The sequence below is a fragment of the Saccoglossus kowalevskii genome, chromosome 6 (genome assembly GCF_978046115.1).
Source record: "Saccoglossus kowalevskii chromosome 6, keSacKowa6.1, whole genome shotgun sequence".
Classification (NCBI taxonomy): Eukaryota; Metazoa; Hemichordata; class Enteropneusta; family Harrimaniidae; genus Saccoglossus; species Saccoglossus kowalevskii.
The window spans coordinates 15,162,341-15,178,589 of NC_140646.1; the positions used below are offsets into that span (position 1 = coordinate 15,162,341).

A 16,249-nucleotide genomic window follows, 5' to 3' on the forward strand; every position below is an offset into this window, starting at 1 on the left:
AATTACAAAATAATTTAATTTAATAATTAAGTGTTACACCTAAGTTTGAAGTTATTTCAAATTGCAAATTGCAATATGAAATACAGCATAAACATACCATATCATTTATAATTCACTCAGTTTAAAAATGACCACTTGTTGTCTCTTTCTTCGGTACGATTGTATCTGTGTCCTTCCGCTTATTCGACGCACCCTCTGAATAACGCAAAATCGATTCATAATTATATGGAACACCCAACGAGTCGGTTGAATCGAGGTCATATTACTGGAAATTATCGTCCATTCCATGGAAGAAATAGATGAGTTGATAATTGGTCATTCGGTTACATTGAAACGCTAATATGACAGCAATTTATGTTGGTAGTAAATATGCGTTCAATAATAACACTACATTATAGAAAAAAATCGATTTAGCTCAGTCAACAGCTCAACAGAAGCAGCATGTAACATTTTGTGTTGGCTATTTACTGAATAAACAATTGAAAGCTTATCAAGGTGAAGTCGGTACAACATTGTATCATAAAATTCTTTTGTAAAATGGGTGGCGCATGTTTATTACACTAGGCGACTAGAAGTGTGAGTAGAGTAATCAACGACAACGGTATAATAAACAGTTATATTGTCTCTAACCTTGTCTATATTGTCTCTCTATTTAAATCACTATGTGTTTAGACTAGACACTACTTTATTTCATTCTATTCAAAATACAAACTGTATCACTATTCAATTGTCGAACCGCACTGATTTTCGCCGTATGCCAGTGTGTAGTTACATCACGCTATAAATAATAAAAAAAAATCTGGAAATGAAATAAAATATTTGAAATAAAAATACCAACGTCTCAAGCAAGAAAACAAAACAAAACATTATAACATATTTCAATGCCAATATTTAATCAATATGTCATCAAGTAACCTTAATGCATGACTTTATTTATGACTCTACTTAAAGAAAATGGAAAAATATATTTACCCTGAAGCTGGTGACACGTCAACGTAACCACCCTCTAAACTGTTATGTTAGCCGACTATAGAATCGGCCATTTTATTTTAACTTAGGGATTGACTATTAGAAACTATGGAGGAAACATCCGCACGTCTATTATTATTTTCATACGTGGGTCACGTTGGCCAGTATTATCAAAAGAATATAGATTACATGATACGTGTAGTAATGATACAGAAGTGGTGAAAGCAGAATTGATGAATCATCATTTTCTGCTGCTGAAGTAAAATATTCATGGTCATAATAATTCCATATTGCTAGAAAACACTGTTTGATACATATATTGTTGACGAAATAAGACATTGCAATATAGATAAAAGCGACATTGAATTTATTTAGCTACCTAGAGTAGGTGGAATTGTTATATTATAATGGCTGGCTTGGGATGGGGGCCAGTCTTGAAGTTTTCTGTCAGAGGTTACCTTAAAATGTCATGTTTCCTTTAGGGAGGGATCAAATTACGAATTGAAAGTAATCTCCTGATAGTAATGATAGTAATTTTATAAGTACAATGCCATATTCACCGTGATGTCAGTATATGCTTTACACGTGGACTCTTGCAGATTGTGCTCTCCGACTTTGGGTTTACAACCATATCATGTATTATTCATGAAATGTCAGCAGTGGTTTAACACATAAGTTACGTGCGGAATAACATGCGGAGGCGGAGTACAGGTCTGTTCGGTTATTGTTTACGACAACAACCGCCGGCATGAAAATTGACAAACATAGCAGTCTCTTAAACTAGTTATGTACAAGCAAATGCGAAATGTGATTAGCTCAGTTGAAATTTCGTATAGTATGAGTTTGCCAGGACAATTGTCAAAGATGGCCCGCATGCGGTACGGCTTAGGTAATTGTATCGATCGACGTATAGCAGTACTTGTAGTAATAATTTAATAAGAACAAAAACAATTGTTTTGACGTTTTGTGGTGTATGAGGAGTTTCAATTACTTTTTCTATACGCAATGCTTTCGTTTTTGGGGATAAATGTGTAATAATAACGGAGATTTTGTGGCGTGTATGCAGGTAAAGCGCCTGAGTGTAGTGCTATAAATAAAAAGTATCAAACACAAAATATATCAGAAATGACTAAAATACCATCACAAAGATTAAAACCCGCACAAGAACAGCAATGAGCTCACAACTATACTGAAGAGTGCCCGTCTTTCTCGCGCTCCGTACTCGCTCTGGCGCTTCGCTGCGCGTTGGCAGGCCTCTGTGGTGAAAAACCATGCATCTTAATCTCTAATAGTACTATTTGTACTCATACAAGTATTGTTGTCTTATTCTCGTGAACTACTTTGTTTTTTGGAGAACGGCAAAAAGTAGGACCCACGACGATAAACTATGATATTTACCCGTTACGTAAAGTTGTGATTGACACGCACAGATGACGTGGAATAAAAGCGTAAGATATTTTCATTTGAATTCTTTAAGCTTAAATTGAACCTTAAGAATCAATGAACCAAAATTCAATGACCTCCAAAAATTTTAACCAGAGTATCGTTCGATTAAAGCAGCAATATCTGTAACTATCAATGTTTTTTTTTCGAATTTTTGTTATTTTTAATAAAACATTTTTCGTGTCAGTAGTCGTGATTTGTAACGGCAATCGCCGAGGTGTGAACACTAAAAGCTTAGCATATACGCTATATACAGAATGATAACATGTGGCCGGGAGATATGTCTAGGTCTGCAGAGGGCGCCATCTATAGAAATACAGTTTTGTCAAGCAAAACGTAGGGTTCACAGTACAAGATGACAACTTACTTGAGAGGGTACACCCGTTCTCACGGATGCGTCATATTATTGTACGGTTCATCACGGGACCGATTTCTACGAAATGACGACTACTCGACCCGTAGTTTTCCCGTCGTATTGTATGCGACATTAGCCTTGTGTTAGGCAGAGGCAGCACACGAAATTTTCCATGTGTGTGTGTGGGGGGGGGGGGGGGCTGCTCATCGTCCCTCGCGGCGAAGTTGCGACAATTATAGGGGGTCTGGGAATGCCCCCTTACAAATTTTGAAATCTAGACCCTTTGAAACGATATTTCCTGCATTTTGAGAGGCAAATTATACTGACACAAAGGAGGGACGCATTTTTTTCGACCCTCGGCGCCACCGCCGCCACTGTTAGGTCACTTTACGAGTAGGGGGGTGATTGTCTCTAAAACGATATTACGATAAGACTTAGTCGTCTTTATATGTTCAAAATCAAAAGACTTAGTTGTCTTTAAATGTTCAAAATCAAAATTACAGGTATTGCGACTTTACAGGTTAGTGAAGGTCGTGTTCTACATCGGTTCCATGCAAAGTCCACCAGGCCTGCATAATATATTGTTTGTTTACGGGAAATTCAAACACGCACTGCACGATGTGACATGTAACTACATATTGTGGACATGTTTTAGCCTTTGACCTTTGTGATTTATATGTTTTGATATTCATGTATACATACCGTCCCAATTGTGCCAGACAGCATTCTGTTCAATAGCGTGACAACAGCTCATCTCAAAGCTACCACAAGAAAACTTGTTGACCGGTGCATACTGCCACACTAGCACAGGTATTCGATTGTGGAAAAGAGGACTGGTCGTCTAACCAATTACATAGCCCAATCAGGCTTTTATGAATACTGTCGCATTGAAGCCTGCATGGTTCACACTTGCATGGGAAGTACAATTGAAACTGCCTCAGACTTGTTAATGTAAATGCAACCAAAATATTTGTGATTATGAATAATTAAATTGTCAACTTTATTAATCTTCCAGGATCAACATTCACCCAATATTGATATTCACGGGTTATCTCGGAGTGCTGATATAAGTATGCAGTGGTAGAAAGAAAAACAAAACATGTGTGCATTGAAGATTTAATTATAATTAACTCAACAAAATGCAATATAGTAACTACATCACAGTAAATACAGTTACACTATAAAATATAGCTGTAAGCAGTAACGATTGTCGTAGGTCAATAGGCTATTCAACACACGATGCTACGACTATGTCAGTCGTTGCCAGGGAAGTAGCCAATAACAAACCCCTAAATTTAACATATACTTATGAAGTTTATTGTCAAGAACTTGAACTGGTTGCTATGGGTTGTAAGATGTCAAAATGGCCTCTTTACTAGTAGAGTGGCAATTACTATTTATGTTCAACAGAATGCTGTTTTAGTTGTTGGTTGCTATGGGAGTTGGTTTGCATACTAGAAACACGTTCATCCCACTGCTAAACACTTATTCTTGAAAGAAATTTGATGAACAAGATTTTGCCGCCCCAAATCAGGACATAAGAATTCTTAGACACAGTATGACCTACACACATCAATATACACACCTATGCTAAAAATGGGCTGGGGTAAAAATGAAAACCGCACTAAACCAGTTTGATTAAAATCAGATCTTACTGGGCTTTTTTATTCTTTAATTTTTTTTTATTTCAGTCATATTTTTTCCTTATTTCTATCTTTCAATTTTCTGACCCAAAGACCTCCGAACGAAGATCTTAGTTCATCAGATCTCTTAAATAACTAGATTAGGCCACACTGACTTAATTTTATAGATGACATCCACGCGCGCATTAGTTTTCGCCTGTTCTCAAAAAAAAAAAAAAAAAAAAAAAAAAAAACTCCGACGATGAGTCTCCACAGATCGGTTTTCTGTCCGGAACTTGCCGACTCATATTGTAGCAAAGCGCTGGCTGGTCGTAAAACTCTTTTTGGACTATCTAAAAACGTGCCAATTTTGTCGTACACGCGTATTGCGATTGTTCTAGACTGGTACGCAATTGACGTCGGCCAGTGAGATGTGACGTTTACACAGCTATACGAGAGATTGGTTAAAGCTAACCCCTACTGTGTAGAGAGGAGCAAGCAAGGACATTTCTGTATCATTGCAATGTTTTGTTAGTTATTGTCATAAAGTAGTGTATGTACATTCCGCCTTGACTTGTACTGAAAATGATGTTCATGTTGTACCTTGAATGCAGTGTTTTTGACTGAAGGTACTTCATCATGACTACATGTACTAGAGCTTGTCTGAAATGGTTATACCTGTGACAGTAATACAGTACGAGATGTGTACATCAACATGTGTCTCCTACAAATAAAGACTTGTTGTTGTTGTTTTTTGATACATTGTGTTCTGTGGTTCAATTCGTAATAGCAGCTCTCGCATTAGTTTTGGGGTCTCCAGAGGATGTCATCCATAAAATTAAATCAGTGTGGCCTTAGTCAACTAATCAGAGAATATACAGTTAATGCAATTTATGTGCAAGCATCATGGCTGTATGTAAAGACTTCTCTGATTGGTTATTGAAGTTTGCAAGAACGAGATTTTCTATGGAGGTTGTTCAGATCTTTGGGTTTTTACAATCAGGAAATTACAAAAATTTAAAAATTGGAAAATAAGTGAAAAAAATGAAATCACACACCGAATATGGTGTAATTAAAATAAATCAAAAAAAAAATCATATCTGTCTTACTGATATACTTAAATTATATATAGGAGTATTTTTTGGTTTGAGAAAAAGTACTGCTCTCTGGTTAAGACCAGTAGCTCTACTTCAAAATAACGACGTATGGCATATGCTACTCCAATGCTGGATTATAGCATTTATTTGGAATGCACGATATACTTCCTATACCAAGACATGCCCGGTTTACTTAATTCAGCTAATATGAACTAAATGAAATAATATAGATAGGTAGTTTCTCCTTGTATCTACAACCATAACATAGGGTCCAATGGGTATGCTGTAAATGAATGAAATAGAACTATAGAAAGTTATACAATGATTCAGGTAGCAAAGCCTACCAGATTAGAACTGTTTTTGTGACATATACGAAAATGTCACAATTCAGACAATTGTAACACTATTTATGATTGATGTATATGTTATGATAATGAATTGCAGAATAAAGATTGTTCCAATATCAGAACAAATAAATATTATGACCAGTGTATACATATAAACTGTTGTAGTGTAATGTTAATCATAAATATGATATTTTTCGAAAGACGAAACTATGAAATGTTAGGAAAATGTCACATGTCACATGAAATGTTCTATTGGGGATATCCTTTATTGTGGTTAACTTTGAAGTATTTTACTGTCTCAGTTTTCACAAAGTGAAAGGTCTTACCTGTAATCGGGTCAGTTTCCTCAAGAAGCCTTCTCAAATTTGCAGCCTCTGAAGATGTATCCAGCATATCCATATATTTTTGCTTTTCTTGCTCCTTGCCAAGTTCTCTATACAACCGAATAAGGAGATACACCCCTACAGGAAGGAAGAATCATATATACAATTAAACATCTAACTGTGACATAGATTCATCGCCACGTGAATGGTATAACTATCTAAATAACATAATTAGTGTTTTACCCGCAGCCCAACTTTTATGCTTTTTGTATTCTGGTAAAATACGTGTCTTCATTGCTAGACCATCTTTTAGCAACACTTCAGCTTCACCGTACTTAGACGGATCGTGTTGTATCAGATAAAATCTTCCTAAGTCAGTCATACCTTAAATATAATATAAACATGCATGACGTATAAATCATACTTATTGTAAAGAAGGAATTAAAAAACAAACAAACAAATAAATAAATGAATAATAATCACTTACCAACTGAAATGCTAATATGGTCACCTCCTTCAGGCCAATTCCAACATTCTTTTTTCCATTCCAATGACTTCTTCAATAATTTTTCAACCTCATCATGGTCCTTCAATTTCATTTGAAGATAAAGAACACCCAATTCATGCATAGCTGGAATAGAATTATGTATTACTCTTTGACCAAAAAGATCCTGTTCTTTGACAATTAACATACCCATCAATCAATCAGATAGATGTTAAAAATTTGAATATCATCAATATTTCTGGTTAGGTGCATGCCATAGTATTCTACTCCCATTATGGGCATGTCCAAGTTCATGAGTCTTATGCACTTAAAAAAGTTACCTACGTACTGTGAAATACTTTATTTTAGCTGGAATTAATTTTCGATTAGTTGAATGTGAAATATAGGGAAAAAAGATTTTATTTTTGTTGAATCATCCTTTTAGCAAAAATATCGAAAGTCAATTTCAAGCAGAAATAAAGTATTTTACAATAATAATAATAATAATAATAATAATAATAATAATAATAATAATAATAATAATAATAATAATAGTAATAATAGTAATAATAATAATAGGTTTCGCATTATTTTATTAAGACAAATATTAAAAATATGTTAATCAAAAAGTTATATGCCTCGTAACCAATATACGTTGTAACCCACCTATTGCTGTCTGTGATCCATATGGTTTTCCTGTTGTTTTCTGGAAATGGTTTACTGAAATATCAATACACCTGTTGAGGTTTTCTTCAATATACCGTGTACTAATCTCTTCTATAGGTTTAGGCTCTTGGCGGTGAAAGTAGAAATTCATATCTGCATTAGCTAAGGCATATTTGACTGTGAAGAAAAGAACTTCTGTTGTTGCTAGTTTCGGGAAGCATTACTAATGATTAATTTAACCAATTGCTGATTTATACAATCTAGCAGTCACTAGAAAACTGATAGGTATTTTTCTGGATATCAATAAAATCTAACACAGTAAACAAAATGTATTACCCCTGGCAATTTCAATATCACTGTCCTGCTCTTCCAATGGGCATGAGTTGAGATAACACTGTTCAGCTCTTCTCAAACTCTTAACAGTTTCTTCTCTTCGGCCATCTTCTAATAATGCTCCAGCCAGATAAAAATGTGCTGAAAGAGAAATTCGGAAATCATTTATACAAATTAACAAATATAGAATATTTAAAAATTCGTTTCTTTAAAATGTATAAGATTTAAATTATATGATCGATTTCACAAATACCTAAAATTGATGACTTACCAAGACCTAGCCGTCTTTCACATTGCAGATCATCGTCACTTGTTTTGATTTTCTCTGAGGCTGTTACTGCAATTTCATGTAGAAGAACAGCTTCTATAGGTCTTCGCTTGAATCGTCTGAAATACAAACCAACAGCATGGAGCAAAGGAACTGGATCTTTCAAATGAATTTCACCAGAATCACACAAGAACTGTTTCAAAAATCGAGTTAACAGCACTACGTGTAATGTCACTTCTTCTTCTAAGTCTGACAATGGAACATGTTTACCGGTGGATCGTCTGAATATTCTTTCTTCAGTTGGAAAAAGTTTAGTGAAAAGAATGATTGCATTATTTATCACGCCCTGTATCTTTTTGTCACCTGTTCTTTTCATCTCCAGTTTAACCATGTCTTGGACGATATGATGAATGGTAATTCGGTGTGTGGTATTGCCTTGGTGTTGGCTTGAGTCAACTAATGAATATCGTCTAAGGCACTTTAAGATGTTGGTGATGTTTCTTTCAATTCTTGATGTTTTGTTTTCACTTCCAGAAAGTTTGTGGAGTAAGCCTTCTTTTAGCGGCCCGTCTTCCAAGTAACAAGCACCACGTAGGAACACATCTTTTGATATTGCTGGGGCCAGGAGTGCACATAACTGAAGAAATTCCATTGCTGCTGCACCCAGAGCACTTTCTTTAATTTGGCGGAAAGTGAGAGCCCAAGTTGTGACGACGCTTCTTCTTTCCAGCATCCATTTTTCAATATCAATATCACTTCTTCTAGCTTCTTTAAATTTAAGCACATCATCTGGTGTCATCTTCACATCTTTTGACAGATCTTCGCTGTTTAATTCTAGAAAGGCAGCTAGAGAACCCAGAACCCTACGATGTAGTGCGTCATAATATCTTTCCAAGCCATGAGATTTCAACCACGGCTTGAGAGGATCGTCGCATTTTTTGGGATAGAATAGATCATCATCAAAAAAAGTCTGGTAGAATCCTTTGTATTGAGAAAAGTTCACGGCATTTACCCTCATAAACTGTATAGCTGCGATCAAGGCTAAGGGCAGACCGTCAATACCATCAGGGCCAGCTAGCCACATCAATGCATAATAATTATCTGGTTCTGCTTTCTCTAAATAGTGCAATTTATTCTTAGCTTCTTCAATACTAATCGGTCGTCCCCACTGATCCCTGAAGCATCCTCTTACTAGTAGGAGTGTTGCCAGGTCTTGTGCTAGAGGCTTGATAAAATAATGTGCTATTTATGACTCGTACCGTGATTGAAGTTTGGTGTCTCGCGAAGTGATGATCACATGTCCACCTGATGGAAAGTTTGGGAAGTAACTATGTATGACCTCTGCATCGTCGGCATTATCTAGTACCAGCAGCCAATCAGATTTTTCTTCAAGCCATTCGGTAATTTTTGTACAGACGTGAATTGCACTAAAATCCGTGTCATTGTCTCCCAATTTAAGTTTCTGAAACTATACAAGAATAAAAATGTATATCACAAATTATTTAAAATTACTGTAACATGCATTGACCATTTGTTACACTGACGATCGTCAATCGCTGTGTTTTTAAATAATTGATTTTAACTGGTATTACCATTCTATTGAATCCATAATCTATGACACTGGAAGAACCCGTGGGAATCCACATCACACCTCCAGTGTAAGAATCATAATATTGTTGCACATACTGTATGACTGTCTCTGTTTTTCCACATCCAGGTAATCCATTCAAAATCTGAGGAACGTATAAAACAGGAATGAGTATAGTACCAAGAAAGATATAAATTCTGGTATTGTATTAATAAACTGATATTTCACACTTATTTGTCCAGGTGTTGTGAAGTAAAGTTTGTTACTATTCACGGTCAGCGACATATTTGTAATTTGCCTAATCGAAAGAAATTACAATAGCCTATCTCTGTGTAATTTATCGTTATCACTAAATACCCGGACATACCAACTTATGTGCTATGTGCATCTTTTCAGCTCCGCTGTTGACTTTGTCGAGTGGAGCTTATCATATGAGTGATTAACCGCCATCATCCGTCGTCCGTGTCAATATTTTACTTTTTCGACTTCTTCTTGAAAACTACAAGCCTGAATGCCTGGTAGACCTCTCTCGGATATGTTCATTTTGTGATGATATCTTTAATTCTATAATTTTGGTGAATAATTTTGTCATTTTTGCTAAAAAGTAATATTTTCGACTTCTTGTTGAAAACCGCAAGTCCAATTGCTTAGATAGTATACATATAGGTACTACATGTGGACCTCTTTCAGATTTGTTAATTTTGTGGTGATATCTTTAATTATCTAATTTTGATGAATATTTTTGTCATTTTTGGTGAAAAGTGATATTTTTGAATTCTTGTTGAAAACAGCAAGTCTGATTGCTTTGATACTATACATATTTTTCATTTTCTGGTGATATCTTCTGTTCTTTAATTGAAATGCGCATTGCTTACAGCGGGGCTATCTCAGCCGACAGGCTGCTTGTCTAAGTATAAATCCCGCATATTTTATTTTAAATAATAAATAATAAAACAATTGATGCTGTTACAGTCGACAATGTTAAAGACCTTGAACATGTTCGTGTTTTTAAATTCACGTCTTACACATGGGTAGTCATGTATCAAAGACTGATTACTTGTGTCTGTTCCTAAACATTTTTACGACAATTTCACACAATTAAAGGATTTGTTTATATTTATTTTATAATATATCAACGATTTCAATATCACATTTAGATAATATTGGGTTTATACACGTACCTGTACAAAACTCTTCCTCTGCAGTGGATTATTCGTATTCGGATCAGGTCGGTTCTCCATGTACTCATCATGGATCTTCTTGAGTGTGTTGTTTTGTTCAACAAACATTGAATTTGGGTTTCGCATGTTCTCTAGCATAACTGTGAACAACGCATTGTGAAAAAAATCAGGCAATTAGTTTTGCAGTCAAAGAATTATGATTGCAGTTGACAAAATAGAAAAAAATAACACACGTGAAAAATTGATATTATTACTGCATTCACCTTTTGACATTTTGAAAGGCACGTTGTAGCTCGTTGGGAAAGTTGGTTCGGAGATACGGCGAGTTCTCCTAGAGACCGAGTGCTGGCCTTCTCTAACATTGTGAGTCGGTGATTCACTTTGATCAATCGCTTGCTGCGGTTTTGGTATATTACGGCCTACATTGTACCACAATTCGTACTCGCTAATTGTCTTTGCCAAATCATCTCGTTTAAGGTCGTTGACCAAATACTTCAAGAAATTTACATTATCTTCTTTTATTAGACCAGCAGAACGCAATGTTTCGAAAAACCTTTGTCTATGGTTAGTTCTTTGAACCAGAGATGAACATTTGCCAGTAATAACCCAGAACTCGGTGTCAGTTAAATTGTCTGATATGTGGTCGATGAGCCCTGAATAACGTTGTGCAATGGGACTTGACGATCCTGCAGTTCAAAGCAAACGAATACAGTGAAACATTAGTTGTATATTGAGCGACTCATTTATTACCGAAATAATTACACACTGTGGTATGGTTAACACGTTTGTAATGAGCCTAAATGATGGAGTGGAAACAGTCACTTGAGATCATATGTACACATGGAATAAACACAAATACAAACTTTGCACTACACAACTTATGTATGAGTCCATTTCGTTAGCTTAGTATATAGTTATTTTTATGGGTTACTGGACCAATCACATGCCGCTCTTAAAAAAGTGAGGAAATCAGACAATTGAAATATACATCTCCAACACGAACACGAGTATGTACATAATTCCGATATCCAGTAATTGCTGTCAGATTGGATGGGAAGCAATCAGTAAAATGACAGCGGGGATGAAAATAATCATATTGTTGCTATGTATATCAGTGACAATTTGGCGTTAATGCTTTCTAAACTATAGACAGTCACATTGAAGCAAAACAAATTACCGTGCTCACGTTTCTGTGTCCACATATACTGAATATTGTTAGTATCACGGGGAAATCTTCTCCTCTGGGTTCTCCACACGTGTCAGGGGGGAATATCGTCTCGTCTCTCTATCGCGTCCCTTTGAGGTACGGGATCGGGAACGTCACTTAAACTTTACAGTCAAATAGACGCACACAACAAAATACGTTTCAACTCTCGTCTTTAGTCGGTCAGTCGAGCACTCTATAAGACACAGCGCCCTGGGGAAAAGTCCCCAAGACTATCGCAAGGCTGACCCACGACTACCCCCAAGACTAGACCCAAGACTGCGTCAAGACTGCGTCTGTCGTGGTGTACTCTCCAAGACCAACTAAAACAACTTTATTCATTTTCAAAACCTTAACCAATTACAAAGTAGTATAAAGACTCTAAGGCGTGGCCTTCACACATTCAACCAATCACACTAAGTACTGAACACGTCATATCTTTTGATTAATCGTTCACTATATTAGTAACTGCAAATACCAACTGTCAGAAAGAGTAGTCCGAATAGCGACGGTTATATTGTAATTAGTTCCAAATCACTGAGTCGAATTCCGTCCAGGACCTCGCATGAGCCTAAACGATGACAGACATAACACAGCCATTCGCTAGTAATCAGCTAAATAAGTCAATCAACAGATACGTGCAAACAAATTCATCACATTAGCATTGTCCGATAAAAGGTCGAGCTGATACATTGGTTCAGCGCATTACTGTACAAGGTACATAGATCACTGTGTGCTGCGAGTTGTCACAACAAACTACTTTAACTTTGGGCTGTTTTTGTTTGTCTAGACATTATTGAGATAAGGTGGCAATGAACAAACACAGTTCGTACACTGCAGTATATGTCTTATGTCTGAACTATAGTATGTTATTAAACCTCAATTAGTACACAATTCTCAAAGGAAAGTTAAAATGAGCGTAATATATTTCAGCAATGTACTATTGTTAACTGCCACAGAGTGTGACTAAAAAGTTATTCAACACCGGCACTCCTGCTACTGACTAGAACGACATCTCAAAATCATGCCTTTTGACTTGTAAAAAAGCGAGATTACAAGTAATAGTACAATATTACGTAACACCCCTGCAGTGGGGAGTATACACACAATCAATCACTGTAATGACGTCATGTTTACTGCGTGTAATCAAACATTAAAGGGCGTGGTCGTCACACAGAGAATTTCATATAAAAAATGTATTGTACACGTGTTGTGCACGTCGCTATTAGTCCCAATTGAAACAGAACCTTTTAAGCTGCGCTCTGACTTGGTCAGCTGTTAAACCACTGAGAAAATTTGATCACATGCCCCGTCATAATCATCCTTAGTAATCTCGCCGTTTAATCGCAGACATCTTCCTTAACTCCCATCAGTAATACCGATATCCTGTTATTTTAACACAAGCATTCCAATCTGTCCAAATAACTACCTTCTGAACTTGTATTCAGTTCAGCATTTTAAACCTTCGAACATATGACATCCACTAGGACGTCGCGATTGTTACATTGTATTTATATACAAACTGAAATAACTATTTTACAATATTCTAAAGTTATGGACTGGGATATTTGTTCACAACTATAACGTATGTAGTATTACCCACCTGTCTGCTCAGCCATGACGGTATAGGCTCTCCTAGGTTGTCTGGTGAAATAAAATAACGTGCGTGGGTGCTGTATGTCACACTGGTCTCAGCCTTGCATACTAATGGGGTCCTATGTTTTGCATAACATGGACCAAATACCGTTCATTGAACCTACTTTTTAAATGACGTCACTGCGCCATGTACATCAAGATTGTAGTTTTGACACACATAAGCGTACAATCAAACGCATTAATATTAGTAGAGAGTCAGTTGTGAAATTTAGGGCATGGCATGCTATAGATTTTGTTATTTTCAATTGAAAGTAAGCAGAAATACTCAAGTGTGGCGTATGAAAAATAAATATTTGTGTCAGGGGATCGATTGGCCCTGGAGCCTGTCGTTGTTAGAGTGGGCGTTATTTACATTCGGTCGCTGGATGTCCACTCAAACACTAGCATGGACTCTGATATAACAAAACGGAATAGACGCGTAAGACAGAATACATAATATGCGCATGCGTACATCAGCACTTCGATTGCCCGTATGTATTCGACAATTTAAGCAATTTCGAGGAGCAATGAGCTAAAAAATATACTTTAGTTCATTTATTTGATTTCACAAATATCTAAAAATAATATCATACCAGAGCCTAGTTGCATTTCATATATTGTCATTATATTGTCGCATATGCTGTAATCTATTTATGAAACTTGTGAAATGATCAAATGTAAAGAATTTATCTTTAAAATTTAGATGGTTATGAATCTAATTCCATAGAAAATATTAATATTATAAACACATAGGGAATTATTTTGACATTTTGGAAAGGCGCACTGCTACAATTGCTGGAAAGGTGGGTTCGGAGGATTATATCACAGGGAGCCCAGGAACTATAATCAACTGTAGTACGCAGTCTCTATGAGCGAATGGGGGGTGGGGGTATCGGCTGGTATCTAGTGTAACAAATAGACAAGGGATGAAGGCTCCAGCAAGCTCACATTTTTTAAACTCGAAAAAACATACGAAAAGAATGAAAAATAAAATCTAAAAAAAATACCAGGTTGAAGAATATTAGTTGCTCCTTCAAAATTCGTCAAAGCCTTACCTACATTTTACCGATATCTGCAGAATAAATCAAGAAAACTACACAAAATTACTCCATTTAGGAATTCCTAACGGTTTGTACAAACTGAGACGTTTCCAATCTTTAATTAGGTAATTTTCATGTTATTCGAAGGTTTTAAGGAGTCACCAGCGGTAATCAGTGCAAGTCGCGCCCAGGTCAAGCTTCATACTTGTGATTTCCATTTGAAAAGCGCATTGGATTGTGGGAAAATCAATTTTTATCAACACAAATGTCGAACATGCGCAGCGCGACGACTACCGCGCTTTAAGTACTTCATTGTAACCATCAATATCGTGGTTGCAGGTAATTTGCAAAGTAAACCACTGTGTCTTATCTCTGTTAGTAAAACATACTTAGCATACCAGTATAATCAGTGCAGGTTGATAACACCTGTGAGGTCAAAGGTCAAGCTGAGGTTATCAGATCGACCATTGTGCTGTTTTACATACGCACATGTGCACTGCGAAGAATAAATCACACGTCGCCTCACTCGACTGCATTTTGTTCAAACGAAAAAGTATCTGCGCAAAAACATGTACAGCTATAGTTGCTTCAATGTAATCTTGATGTCCTTAATAATTGTGAGTTGCGCCGCAATGGTGCACAGAGTGGATATGCCTGACTGTACTCCAAACGGTAGCTGTTGAATGACGCAATTTCAGTAGAGTAGTCCAAGCGACTGACTTCTTCAAAATATGTCAATTTGCTTGCTGGTCATTTGTCCACGCATTGACATGTCTAGACATTTGTAAGTCATTGAACAGGAAATGAACACTGTGTAATAAACAACTTACTATATATGTATCATGCCTACAGGTAGTTTTAAGAACGCAGACTCCGTTCTATAGTTTTGAAACTTTGACAAGTTAATATTCAAACATTGCCTTTCGGAAAGTAGCGCAATTATTCATCACCATGTCTAGTTCTATTTTGTTGACACTGGAGCAAATTATATGCACAAACGACAACAGACGTTTTTCGAAAAAGTTGTGCTGTGTGTTTTGTGCCGTACAATGAATTGTTAAAAAATATTCTCGCGCAAGTCACTCATCGCTAAAGACATCGTGAAATGTCTGGAAATAATCTTACGAAATACTATATAGTGACTTCCTACTATTTCAATGTCATTGCAATTTTTACATAATTTTTGTATTGACAATTACACCCACGTTTGGCGTTCAATAATTATTAAATGTATGTGTCTGTATTTATACCGATAAAGCCATAAGATATTAGCGCCTGGATTGTGTAATGAAAGGTCAAGTCCTGCTTATGAACTGTACATTGAGCTGTTTACACACATACACAAATCCGAGTCAGTGCATACTACGTAGGATAAATCACACGTCGCCTAACTCGATCGCATTTTGCTTACAAGAACACGTATCTCCAATGATATCGTTGGATTTGCTCGAATTGTGAGTGGGACACCTGTTTGGTCTCTTGAACCTATAGGAGGACTGGTGCCATAACTGAGTGACTCTTACAGTAATTGACATTTGATGTCCTGCTTTTTTATGGCCACATGCCTACCAGACGGAAGAACAATCTGAGACGTAAACATGGGTAACGCATCATTAGCATTATCTAGCACCACTCAGATTTTCACCCAGGCTATTTGGCTATTTGCACTGAAATCTGCTGTTTCTTATCTTTCA

At 36.4% G+C, this 16,249-nt stretch overlaps 1 pseudogene across 1 annotated transcript; it reads right to left on the minus strand.

Annotated features, from left to right (window-relative positions):
* Positions 1–4,426: 4,426 nt before the first annotated feature.
* LOC146741812 (uncharacterized) lies at positions 4,427–13,514 on the minus strand (annotated as a pseudogene). The gene is made up of 11 exons (XR_014929684.1): positions 13,484–13,514; positions 10,940–11,362; positions 10,677–10,816; positions 9,500–9,640; positions 7,911–9,375; positions 7,643–7,780; positions 7,307–7,432; positions 6,644–6,787; positions 6,400–6,540; positions 6,160–6,294; positions 4,427–5,769 (listed from the first exon to the last, which is right to left on the minus strand). The product of XR_014929684.1 is annotated as an uncharacterized LOC146741812 (transcript).
* Between the last annotated feature and the right edge of the window lie 2,735 nt (positions 13,515–16,249).